This window comes from Silene latifolia, chromosome 11 (assembly GCF_048544455.1).
Source record: "Silene latifolia isolate original U9 population chromosome 11, ASM4854445v1, whole genome shotgun sequence".
In the NCBI taxonomy this organism is placed as follows: Eukaryota; Viridiplantae; Streptophyta; class Magnoliopsida; order Caryophyllales; family Caryophyllaceae; genus Silene; species Silene latifolia.
In genome coordinates, this window is record NC_133536.1 from 109,679,438 (window position 1) to 109,691,681 (window position 12,244).

A 12,244-nucleotide genomic window follows, 5' to 3' on the forward strand; every position below is an offset into this window, starting at 1 on the left:
AAAATGAACCATACTTCATACTTAGTGTTGACAAGAATCATGGGCTTGTTTATTGGAAGCATTGGGAAAGCTCTAATGCCGAGGACAAAGCAAAAGAAAGAACATTTTACAAGCTTCCTTGGCCAAATTTCATATTCAAATGGAGCAACCCATACTTGTGCTTATTTGGAGCTTGTTCACAAGCTTTTGATCTCTTATTAAGAGCCTTGAGCTCTATGGACAAGAATTTCTACAATTTGAACTAGTTTGGTGGAGTCCTATCTTAAACCACCGATTGTAAAATATTTCTTGAACCCCTTAGTTTGTATAATATTGTACATTCTTGCATTTTTATTTGATTTCTTGCATGAGAGTAGTGAGAGAGAGAGAGTCATCTTACATTTTTATTGAGCAAATTTCAGAAAAAGATAAGGAGGAATAACAAATCGGTGAAAGGGTATGATTGTGCAAGGAAAAGAAAGAAAAAGAATAAAAACAGCCAAAGACGGCCGTCCCGAGGCCTGGACGCCCGTCCAGAGCCCTCGTCACATAACTGGTTGACAGTGTCTCAGAATCCGAGTGGATTCAGCACAAGACGCCCGTCCTCAAAGAAGACGCTCGTATTCTCCACGGGACGCCCGTCCTGAATGTCATCTGAAACAAAAGTTTGAAACTGCCAGGAAATCCGAGCGGATTTTTGAGAAGCCGTTCGTCCAGAAGGAAGACGCCCGTCTCAACGCAGAAGACGCCCGTCTTCTCCTTGCTCCCAAAATTGCTGAGCCCCTGTCTCAAAATCCGCGTGGATTTGAAAGAAGATGCCCGTCTTCTACTAGCACAAAACGCCCGTCCCGCATGGAAGACGCTCGGATTGGGCCTTTTTCTCGAACAATCCGGCCGGATCCCACCCTTATCCGCTCGGATTCCCCTCTTCTTCTATAAAATCACCCCCTTTCTCCCTCATTTCTTCACCTTATCTAACCCTAAAACACTCATCTCCATCCTTAAAAACACTCCCCTCACATCAAAAGCCAACAAAACCCCATTTCCTCAACTTCAAGATGATGAACCTCAAAGGCAAGGCTAAGAAGTTTGTTGAATCCACCGGATGGAAATGCAAGGGATCATCCTCTTCAACTCCGCGAGAGGTAGCGCTACCAAGGAACTTCCGTCCCATAATGAGAGGAGGAATTGAACAACTTGAGTACTTCCAAGAGGTGCTTTTCGAATCCGATGACCACCGCAAGAACTTTGTCAAATTGCTCGGTAAGAACTATGAACCCACTCAATTCATAGATACTAGGGTGTTTGAAACCCGTAGGATAAGGTACCCCACTGAGATGTTCTTTGATGGCCTAGGGATTGGAAAACTTTTCCATGCCCATGAGGAGACGTACCTTAGTCTCACCCTTGAATTTTTGAGTAGCCTTCGCATTGTAACGAATACTCGAACAACTGTGGGCATGGAGTTTAGGTTGTGCAACCTAGACCATAGTCTTTCACTTGAATAATTTGCCTACATTTTCGGTCTTGAAGTGGCCACCAACTATACCGATAAACCCGATAATTTCGATGTGGACCTACTTTGGAGGGCTATTTCCGGGAGGAATTTTACCGGTTTAAAGCAATGCTATACCTTTGCCATCCAACATCCGGTGATTCGAATCACCGAGCGCTTTGTGGCCGGTACCATCAATGGGAGGTACGAACAAGATAGGTGTACTCTTATTGATTTAACTTTCTTGAGTCCTATTTGAATGTTCGGGGGACGAGGCGCTATAACTTCAACACACCCCTTGAGATACTTACTAGGTTTCATGATTTTGCTCAAGGGACCACCCAACTCAAGACCTTCGTAATGGGAGGTCTAATTACTATTTTGGCCAACTACCTTTGCCCCGGGTTCAACGCCCGTGGGATCTATACTCCTCTTGAGGGGAGGACTTTGATTGATGAGCACACCGTCTTCACCCATCACCGGTGGTGTAACTACACTCAAGAAGGGAGTGTAGAATGGTACACAAAAGGATGCACCTCAATCATCCTTGAGGGTTGGAGGATACCGGGCATCGACCCAAGATTGAGCCCATATTCGCCTCCACCAAGCTACCTCCTTGATATCCAAATTCTCGATAATCCCCCTCAAAGGGAAGAGCCGCCCCGCCAATAACAAATACCTCGTGGGGTACCGGCAAGGGCTACTCGCCCACCTTCCTATGTGCCTATCCCACCATACCCTACTCCTTATACCGAATTCCGTCCGGAAACCCCCAATACCCCGGGTATTAATGATTTGATGAAACTCATGAATAGAGTGGACCTCGGGGTACATGAAGGTAGGGTCGACAACTACTTGGCCCTTTACCCCCAATACTATAACATGGCTCAACAAGGGTATATTGACCCCAATGGTCCTAAGCCCTCTTGGGCCCAACCACAACATTTGTTACCTAATCAAGGGGACCAAGCTTGGAATCTCGGTGGTGGAGGGTACTCGGGCCAAGGAGGAGGGCATGATCAAGGAGAGTTTGACCAAGGAGGGTATTTGGGCCAAAAAGGAGGGTATGACCAAGCCGGGAGCTCTCATCAATATGGCTACCCCCAAGATGAGAAGGACGACGAGTGAAAGAGGCCTACCTCACCACCTCCATTTGTATGATACCCCTCTCTCCCTCTCCCTTTTGTATATACATTGCATTTAGTGTAGTTTTCGCATGCATTTGTATCATATTTCATTTGAATTAGCTAGTTTGCATTGTAGTATATCTCACATGATTCATGTAGTTAGTTGCATATAGATTAGAATTCATGCATAGTTACTAATGGCCAAACCTATTCATTTCTACACTAGAAATAGTGTTTAAATCGGTTTGGGGAGGTTTGATCATAAGTGACCATAGTTTAAAACATGCATCATATAGTATAGTTTAGATTGCATTCATTTGTTATATATGTCATATAGAATTGCATTTAGTTAGAGCATGCATTCATTCATGTCATATCATTGCATTTGTACTTTATTTCAAAAAATCAAAAATCCATAAACATGTATTTCCTTTTTATTCCCACTCCTACATGTACATTGAGGACAATGTCCAAAATAAAGTGGGGGATGAGAATTTATATTCCAAAAATGCATAAAAATTGAAAAATTTCGAAAAATCACAAAAATATGTCCTTTAATTTCATAAGACAAAAACCCATAAAAATTTGAAAATTTCAAAAACCAAAAACAAGTTCATTTCCTTTGTAGTGTAGTCTTGTATATATTGTTTTGTATATATTGTGTTTGTTTTATCCTTGTTCACATTGATCGACTACGCCACATCCGAGACATGAGGATATTGAAGACCGCATGGTATGATCTTTCCAATCTCCTTTTTCCTCTTTATGTTAATGACTATGTGGCTTTATTTTGATTGATGCGGTATAACGATGTGAGCTTAGGACTTGCATTTAGTTTATATGTCATATTAGTTGGTAGAATCATTTGCATTAGGATGTATAAATGTTAGTTGCATCATGGCATGTAGTTGCATGTTAGAAAATTTTTGCAAAACCGTCTACTTGGGAAGTTTGACAAGTGTATATAGGCCCTAGTAGATGCTTTTTCTTCTTAAGACTTTGCTTGTTAGAATACTTGTAAAACACCCTAGGATGTGTCATGCTAGTATCCTTTGACCCATGGATTAAGGCCTAGTCAAGAGTACCATGTGGTGTGATAACTCCTTGGCTACCGTTTATTCCAAGGTGACCCTTGAAACCATGCATCCATCCATCATCCATGTTCTACCATAAATTTTGTCACAAAAGGGAATGGGCACAAAAAGAAATCAATTTGAGTTCAATGAAATGAAAAGTGAAAGAAAGTTTGCAAAAATGCATCAAATGAAAAGAGGAGCAAAAATAGAACTCCTAAAGCTTCAAATATAAGGCACCCTCACTACATATGGGGTGACTTTGAAAATGTTCAAAAGAAATGCAAAGAAAAGTTGAAAGTTGTCAAGTATTGAAATGCCAAACATCAAAGAAATGGCAAGAAAGTGTTCTCAAATGTTATATGCCACAAGAAATTGGGGGGGGGGGAAACAACAACAAAAGCAAACTCCCAAAGTGAAACTCAAATATCTATTGATCCCTTTATCCATCGTATCCATTTTTTTGCATGGTAGAGAGGGGGCGACCCTTCTTCTTGTCTAGGAAAGAGGGGGAATTCCGCAATCCTCCAGTGTTTCTAACACCATAGGGAGTCTACTCTTGACAAAAGCATTTAACGATTGAGGACAAAGGTACCCTAGCTTGACACAACTTGGAGGTGATTTGTTGGTATCATTCTAGGCTTAGTAGTTTGAAGAAATTGCATCTATGAAGGAGTGTGTACCCTTGAATTGCTTCCCTTGTAGATAATTTCCGCCACTTAGATGAGGAAAGTGTCTATTCTTTTGTAGATGCATCAATTATTTGATTTTGTGTGCTTAATGTTTGGATGTGTCGCCATTTTAGCAAGACCCACCTTGCCTTGCAAGATGGCATCCTACCTCATGGTTGTCTTGTTGTGAGTTGAAGGGGCGGAGTGAGACCCGCTAATTGTCTCATATCGGTTATATTAGTAGGTTACTTTAAATAAAGGTCTAGTTTTTGTCACCTCTTTACTCGGGACGAGTAAAGGTTCGGTTTGGGGATATTTGATGTGACCATTATTTGAGCATATTTAGTCCCCTAATTGAGCCTATTTTGCATACCATTATGTCATTCCACGACCATTTTATCCGTCAAATACTTTCTATTTTGCTTTCCTAGTGCATTTCGTATGTTTTGTAGGAAAGAAGATAATAAGGCGGAAATTCCCGTCTTTCGTGCGTATTCGGAAGCTATTTGACGATGTTTGATGGACTAGTATGAAGAGGAAGCGAGAACTAAAGACCAATCCTGCAAGAATAAAAAGAAAGTGAAGAAAAAGGATTCTGTCACAGAAGACGAGCGGCTCACACGCGAGACGCCCGTCCAAGAGTGACAACCCGAGCGTCCAAGCAACAAAGACGCCCGGATTCCTCCAAAGAATCCGAGCGGATTCCCATGAAGACGCCCGTGCACCACCTCATGAATCCGCGCGTCTTCCCTCCCTGGACGGACGGACCGCGACATCTTCCGCCGAGATGCTCATCCTTCCAAAAAGACTAGCGTTTCCCTGCTCTAAACTCAAAGATGTAATTACTATTTTAGCCTTAGTTAACCTAATGAAGCTCCACTATAAAAGCCCCACTTGTAAATAATCATAAGGAGAGCTTTTTATGAAGTTTTTCATTAGATTAGATTAGGAGTAGATTAGAATAAATTACTCTCTAATCTTTCCACAAATTACACATTAATCTTTCATTGTTCAAGTTTATTATTCAAGTTCATCACTTTTGGGTAATTGAAGATTATTGGGTTATTAATGGAGGATTGACAACCCTTCATCAATCAATCAAGTTTCTTCTATTATTCTTTGCTTTATTATTTGGATCATCTCAAGTTTGGTATAATTCCTTTACTCTTTACTCTTTATTGTTCATTTCTTCATTCCATTATCATGTTTATACTTGTTGTGATGATTGACACCATTAATGACATGTTTACCATGATAATAAGTGAATAGTCTCTTAACTAGGATTAGTGGGTAATTAGGGGAAACCAACATGGGATTGATTAATGCTTAATCTAATATGTTTTCATAATCAAATTGCTTGCTCGTTGTGATGTCAACTTTATGCACATGTTATGTTTGATGAAATGCTAAGCCTATGAATCCTTGCATTTTTACCATCTCTTATCTATTCTACTTGACTTGTAAGATATAAACCAACTCGAGTCTTGTTAGACCATGCATAGAAGTTGAATAGGAGGAAAGTAAGTCGACTTGTAGGTGTTGTACAATCTAATCGATTCGGCTCCGGGACCCAACCCTTCCTATGAACCGTAAGACATAAACCACCTCGGTTCCTCCACAACATAATTGCTTGCAACTTTATAAACATGTTTGTATGATCAACACCATGAATCCCTTATGAACCCATGACATCCTAGCACTTTTAATCATTTGTTTACATCTTTCCTTTTATTGCTTGTTTTACTTTATTGCTTGCCTTAGTCTAGAACACAACTACAAACCCCATCAATTGTGACACTAGCATATATCGAGATAGATAGGCTTAGAACCCAAAGCACACCGTCCGATGGATCGACCTCGACTTACCACTAACTAGTAGTTTGTTGAGTATTATAAATGTGTTTTGATTGGGTGTACAACGACTCGCCCACGTCAATCACAAAGCCAAAAAAGTCATGGGAGAGGTTCACGACGGAGAATGTGGCCCTCACATGAGTGCAATGATGCTTACACGAAAAATCACGCGGCTAGGTTACTATTGGACCACCATGGAAGCCGATTGCCGTAACTACGTCAAACATTGCCACAATTGCCAAATCTTCACCAACATACAACACATACCACCATCCCTTTTATACACCATGACATCACCCTGGCCATTCTCAACCTGGGGCATCGACATCATCGGGAAAGTCAACCCGATAGGCACCAAGGGGCATTGCTTCGTACTCGTCGCCATCGACTACTTTACCAAATGGGTAGAAGCACAGTCATATGCAGTCTTGACCGCCAAACAAGTGGCCAAGTTCATTCAAAACAACATCATCTTCCGATATGGGGTACCCCATGAAATCATCAGCGATCAAGGCTCTCACTTCCGGGCGGAAATTCAAGCTTTGCTGGACAAGTACAAGATCAAACGACATCGATCATCCCCCTACCGTCCCCAAACTAACGGAGCGGGGGAGGCAGCGAACAAAACTTTTGTCACCATTATCAAGAAGATGCAAGACAACTACCGCGATTGGCCGAGCAAACTCCCATTCGCACTCTGGGGATACCGAACCTCCATTCGAACACCGACAGGCGCCACACCCTTCTACCTAGCATACGGCATGGAGGCGGTTCAACCGGTAGAGTTAGAGGTCCCATCTCTACGCATCCTACTGGAGAGTCAAGTCCCTGAGGCGGAATGGACCCGTCGAAGGTACGAGCAACTCACTCTTCTAGACGAACGGCGACTCAACGCCTTGCACAACGTCCAACTATGCCAACGACGTATACAACAGGCATTCAACAAGAAGGTTAAACCCAGAAACATCCAGGAGGGCGACTTGGTCCTCAAGTCAATTCGAGCACCATTACCCGTCGATCCGAGGGGAAAATTCAAACCCAACTGGGCCGGGCCATACCTGGTCACGAAAATACTTTCGGGGGGCGCAGTGAGACTAAGTGACCTAGATGGGGAGGACTTTACAAACCCGACCAACCTAGACCAACTCAAGAAATACTACCCTTAAGCCATAACAACCAACGACCTAGCCTAGTTTTACAACTAGCAACGACCTCAACCCTTTTCAAGTCAAGTTCCTCAACGTGTTCTGATTTGAAATTGCATGTTTTATCGAGTCTAAGCTGCGGCACCTTGCCCGTTTCGAATGTCCTTTGATCTGTCAAAGGCAACGTCCATTTGCACTTAAACAAAAACCCCCTGAACTACGAGCATGGTTTGATTTCACCTCTTCGGGTGGATACGTAGGCAGTCCCTCTTGTGCATGAGGGATACAACCACAAAACCCAATTCAAATTTACAAAACATTTCGAACTACGATCATGGTTTGATTTCACCTCTTCAGGTGAATACGTAGGCAGTCCTTTCTTACACAAGAAGGATACAACCATTCCCATAATAAAAAAAAACCATCCCCACATACAAAAATCCCTATCAAAAAAAAAGAGAAAAGGGAAAACCACTCCCTTTTCTGCAAAATACAAAAATGAGCCTTTCTCCCTTTCCACAAAATACCACTTTCCCAAGTGCAATTGTTTAGGACGATTCAAATCGAATTACCTTTACAAAATGGATGGAAGAAACAAGCGTTCACAATTTTCGACACGGGCAATCCTCTTATTTAATTAATAATGGGAGGGATTACAATTTCAACAATAAATAAAGCTCGACGAGTCTACAACTTGTCAAAGCTAAGGTGTCAACTAACACACCTCATATAATAAAACTAGCACAAAACACGCAGTAACTAGCTAGTACAACATAATAAAAACTCACAACAATAATACAACATAATAATAAAACGGGTAATGGAGGTCTTCACTCTTCCATTCTACCCTTGCCTTTTCCCTCGGGGTACATCTTCCCCTTGTTCTTCTTGTTGGCCCGCCTAGCATGGACTTCTTCCTCAGAACGGATCCTCAACAGATCTAAGACGGCGACGGCCTCCGGTCTAGAACAAGACCCCATGTTCGATCCGAGACGAGCCAAGGCACGGCCCACCATATTCTTGGGACCAGAACTCGTCCTTTTCGGTGGTCTCATCACATCGGGGGTAGCTCCATCGGCATACTCCTCAAAGAAGGCACGATTGGCCTTGCCAACCTCTCGATACTTCAAATCGACCACCTCGTCCTTACGAAATTTGGATCTCTCTTCCAAGGACGGAGCTCGTGACCACTTGACATAAGCGGGAGTCACCCATGTCGTGGCAACGGGGTTTGGTACCTCCCAAAGTGGCCGAGTGGCCCACCATATTTCGAAGAACTCCACAAGCTCGGAGTTCCGGAAAATATTCTCTTGGAAAAGAGTCTTGAGCGGGCACCTTTTTTTGACGCCCCATTTGTCTCATGAGCCTTTCGGGATAAATGAAGGAAACAACCTTCAAACCCACCACCATCAAAGAACGAGCACTAGCACCCGAAGCGGGCAACCCCGTGAAGGACCTCAAGTGCCACCACGGCACCACCCAACGGATATGGGGACCGCCCTCCTCCGCCAATCTTGGGGCCCAATAGGCCTCGGTGGAAGCAAAACTATCCGGGTACAACTTCTTCCTCATAGTAAGGTGACGGAAGGAGTAAGAAGAAGGATTAACCGGAGGCTATACATACCTTAGCCTCTCCAATAGCCACACTTGGAGGATCCTTGGAGATCCGAAAGAGGGAGCTTCTCCAAAAGAGCCTTCCTTGTCCAAAGCTTGGATGATCTCTCCAAGCACCAACCATGATGGATCTCTACCATGCTCCATTTGCTCAATCACATGGATAAGGGTCATGCTACCATGACATCTTGGCCCCTCCTTCTTCCAGACATCAACAAAGAGGTACACATGGACGAGGCAAAATGCAAGAGCCCTTCTCCTAGCCACCTCCGTGACATTAGCATCTAATCGGTTTGAAAAGATGTTGATAAGAGCCAACATGTCCACACCATGTGGAGCAAGAAGAAAGTTAATTTGGCTTGTTGACAAGCCCAACATGGAACGGAATTTCTCCTTGTAGCACAATCGAGTCGGAGGAAGCACCGGAACACAACCCGACCACCCACCAATGGCTCCAACTTCTTCGGCAAGAGGACAAATTTCACCTTTCGGGAAAACAAAAACATGGTGTTTCGAATCCCAAAACCGAGAACATGCTTCAAGAAACGGAGGTTGCACCTTGACTTGACGAAGCACCAACAATTGACCAACTCCCATGCAAGCGAGTTGATACTTTTCGGGAGGCGACAAATCCCGGCACCATTGTCGCAATGCGTTCTCAAAAGCATCCATGAAATATTTTTATGGAAGAAGAAGAGGTTTTGTAGAGATGATTTTGTGTTTCGGATGATGAAACAATGAAGCGCAAACATCCCTATTTATACAAAATGATCACCGCATTTTTCAGAAAAAGGGGAGAGCCGGCTTCCATCGCCAGGCTGCTCGCGCCTCTTTGAAGCTTCCCCAGGATTCCCGCTGTTGACTTGTCTATTTCAACATGTGTTTTCTCCTGACACCTCAAACCTCCCGCCAGGAAGCTCGCGCCTCTTCGGGATGATTTAGGATATTTTGTGTTTCCTCACACTCACATTTCTTTGTTTTCGCGTTTTACGAAATCCGACACGGTTTCCGTGACGCAGCTTTAAACATACGGATTTTTCTTTCTTTTTTTAAAAGGGGGATGTTCTAGTCGCCCCGATCCGCGATGGATCGTTTCAATGTCAGTTGAAATTCCGGAAATTTTTCGCCTTTTCGCAATTTTCCGGCAAAAATCAAAATCGAAGATTGATAACACGACATCAGTTTTCCTCAAAAATTCAAGCACTCACAAATCCGAGTCTTGACCTCAAAAATCAAAAATCAAATATACTCGTAAAAATCTATTTCTAAAATTCATCCTGACGGTTTGAGTTCGAATTTTTCGAGTCGCGAGTCAATTCAATAATTTCGATGCAATTTAATTCACGACACGAGTTAATTGCTCAAATTTTCAAATCAATTCCTTTTAAATTCCGAACGTGACGATTTGTCACGGAATTTTCAAAATCTCAATTTTAACTACAAGTCATCTTGGTTAATTTTGTTTTCAATCAAATGCTTTTACGTGTTTGCGTTTATGCGTATGTGCTATCTATCGCTTGTTTTCTACACTAACGATGCAGGAACTAGTGCGAAGCAGAAGGAGAATCAACAGCCGACAACGCTCCTCCGAAGCACAACACAAAAAAGCCAAAAATCACAAAATGAGCTACAATCCAAATCACATATATACAAACCGCCTCATGCAAAATACATCGACACGCGTTTGATACGAACAACTGACCATACAAACAGGGCCTAAAACAACCGTCTATCATACAGACACTGGCCTAAAACAACCCTCTATCATACAGACACTGGCCTAAAACAGCCATCTATCATACAGACACTGGCCTAAGACAACGAACTGGGGGCTATCTGCCACCTACCGAACTAAGCACTCTCTATCCTCTCAAACGGAAAAGAAAGAGAGCAACACAGGAAACAGAGGAGCAACAACGGAAGCAGAGGTGGTTACCATGACGGTAACACCTCGTTCCTGCTCCACGACAAAAAGAAAAATGGTGCCTGGCAGATTTTGGACGACGCGATAACCGAGGCTCGTAGCTCAGCGCGCTACCCCGACGTTGGCCTCCAATCGTCAGAATTCGAGGACAAAGAGGGATCAGGACAACGGATGTTATCCCGATGTTGAACCTCACTCAGCTGAATTCGACAACGACCGAAAGCGGCAACGTGGGATAACACGCCTGCATTGAACCCCACTCATCGGTCATCCGAACCTCTGCAGACAACGACCAACGATCGATACCCGATCATTGGTCGGGCGAAGGCCGCCAGGCAGAAACACAACCAAGCCTGTAACAAAAAACAGTCGTCTTCCCCCCTCCGGGATCGTCTTCCTCCTCCAAAGCCTCAACAACGGACCCCATAGGTCCCAAACGATACCCTGAAATAAAAAAACACAACAAACCAAAACGTCAGCCGAAATTTCGGCATTACGACGGCATGAAATGGATAAATCCAAACAAAAACAACAACAACCTGCAATACAAAACAAGGGCAATCCCGCCCAAAATCCAACCAAACAAAAGTTCACAAAAACGAACACAAAACGACTCGCCCCTCTTTTCAAGCAAAAGACGAGTCAAAACCACAAAAACGGTATTTCAAGACCTCTACAGGGTCCGCCTGCAATCCAAAATACATTCCCGACACAATGGGGTATTTTTTTACGGCTCAAAAAGGCAATTCATACGCTAATTTGAGCCCAAACCGGTCAAAAATTCAAAAACGACCGCAAAAAGGCAAACGTGATTTTATCATGCCTCAAGGTGACCTAAATTACCAATGAGGTCCATTTCAAGGCAAACTGACTCAATTCAAGCCCAAACAGACGCTTATTTTGTCAGATGTAAGACCGTCACAAAAGGCAAAAATCCAATTTTGTCCACAATATCCGACGAAGGTCCATAAATGGCGAATACGGGTTTTCCCAACTACAATGCAACCTAGGGGGACCCACTACCCAAGCAAATAAACTTGGCATTGCGAAATGAGACGGTTTCTCGCCTCACTCACGTTTTTCGAGCATAGGGAGAGGGAACGGGGGCCAAAATGTGAACCAAAAGCACCCCTATACTCCTAAACAGGTTTCTAACCTAATGCAGCATCAATTTCACTCGTAATGAGCTCAATCAAAAACGCCCAATTCGATTTTCTAGGGTAAAATTCGCCCTAATTCAATCAAGTTAAGGATCAACAATTTTAAATGGACTCAAGAGGAAATACATACCTTGAGATGACATTGTTGATAATGGCACGAGTGGAAGCTAGTGAAGGTCCTTCAATGGCGATTTTCGCGGGT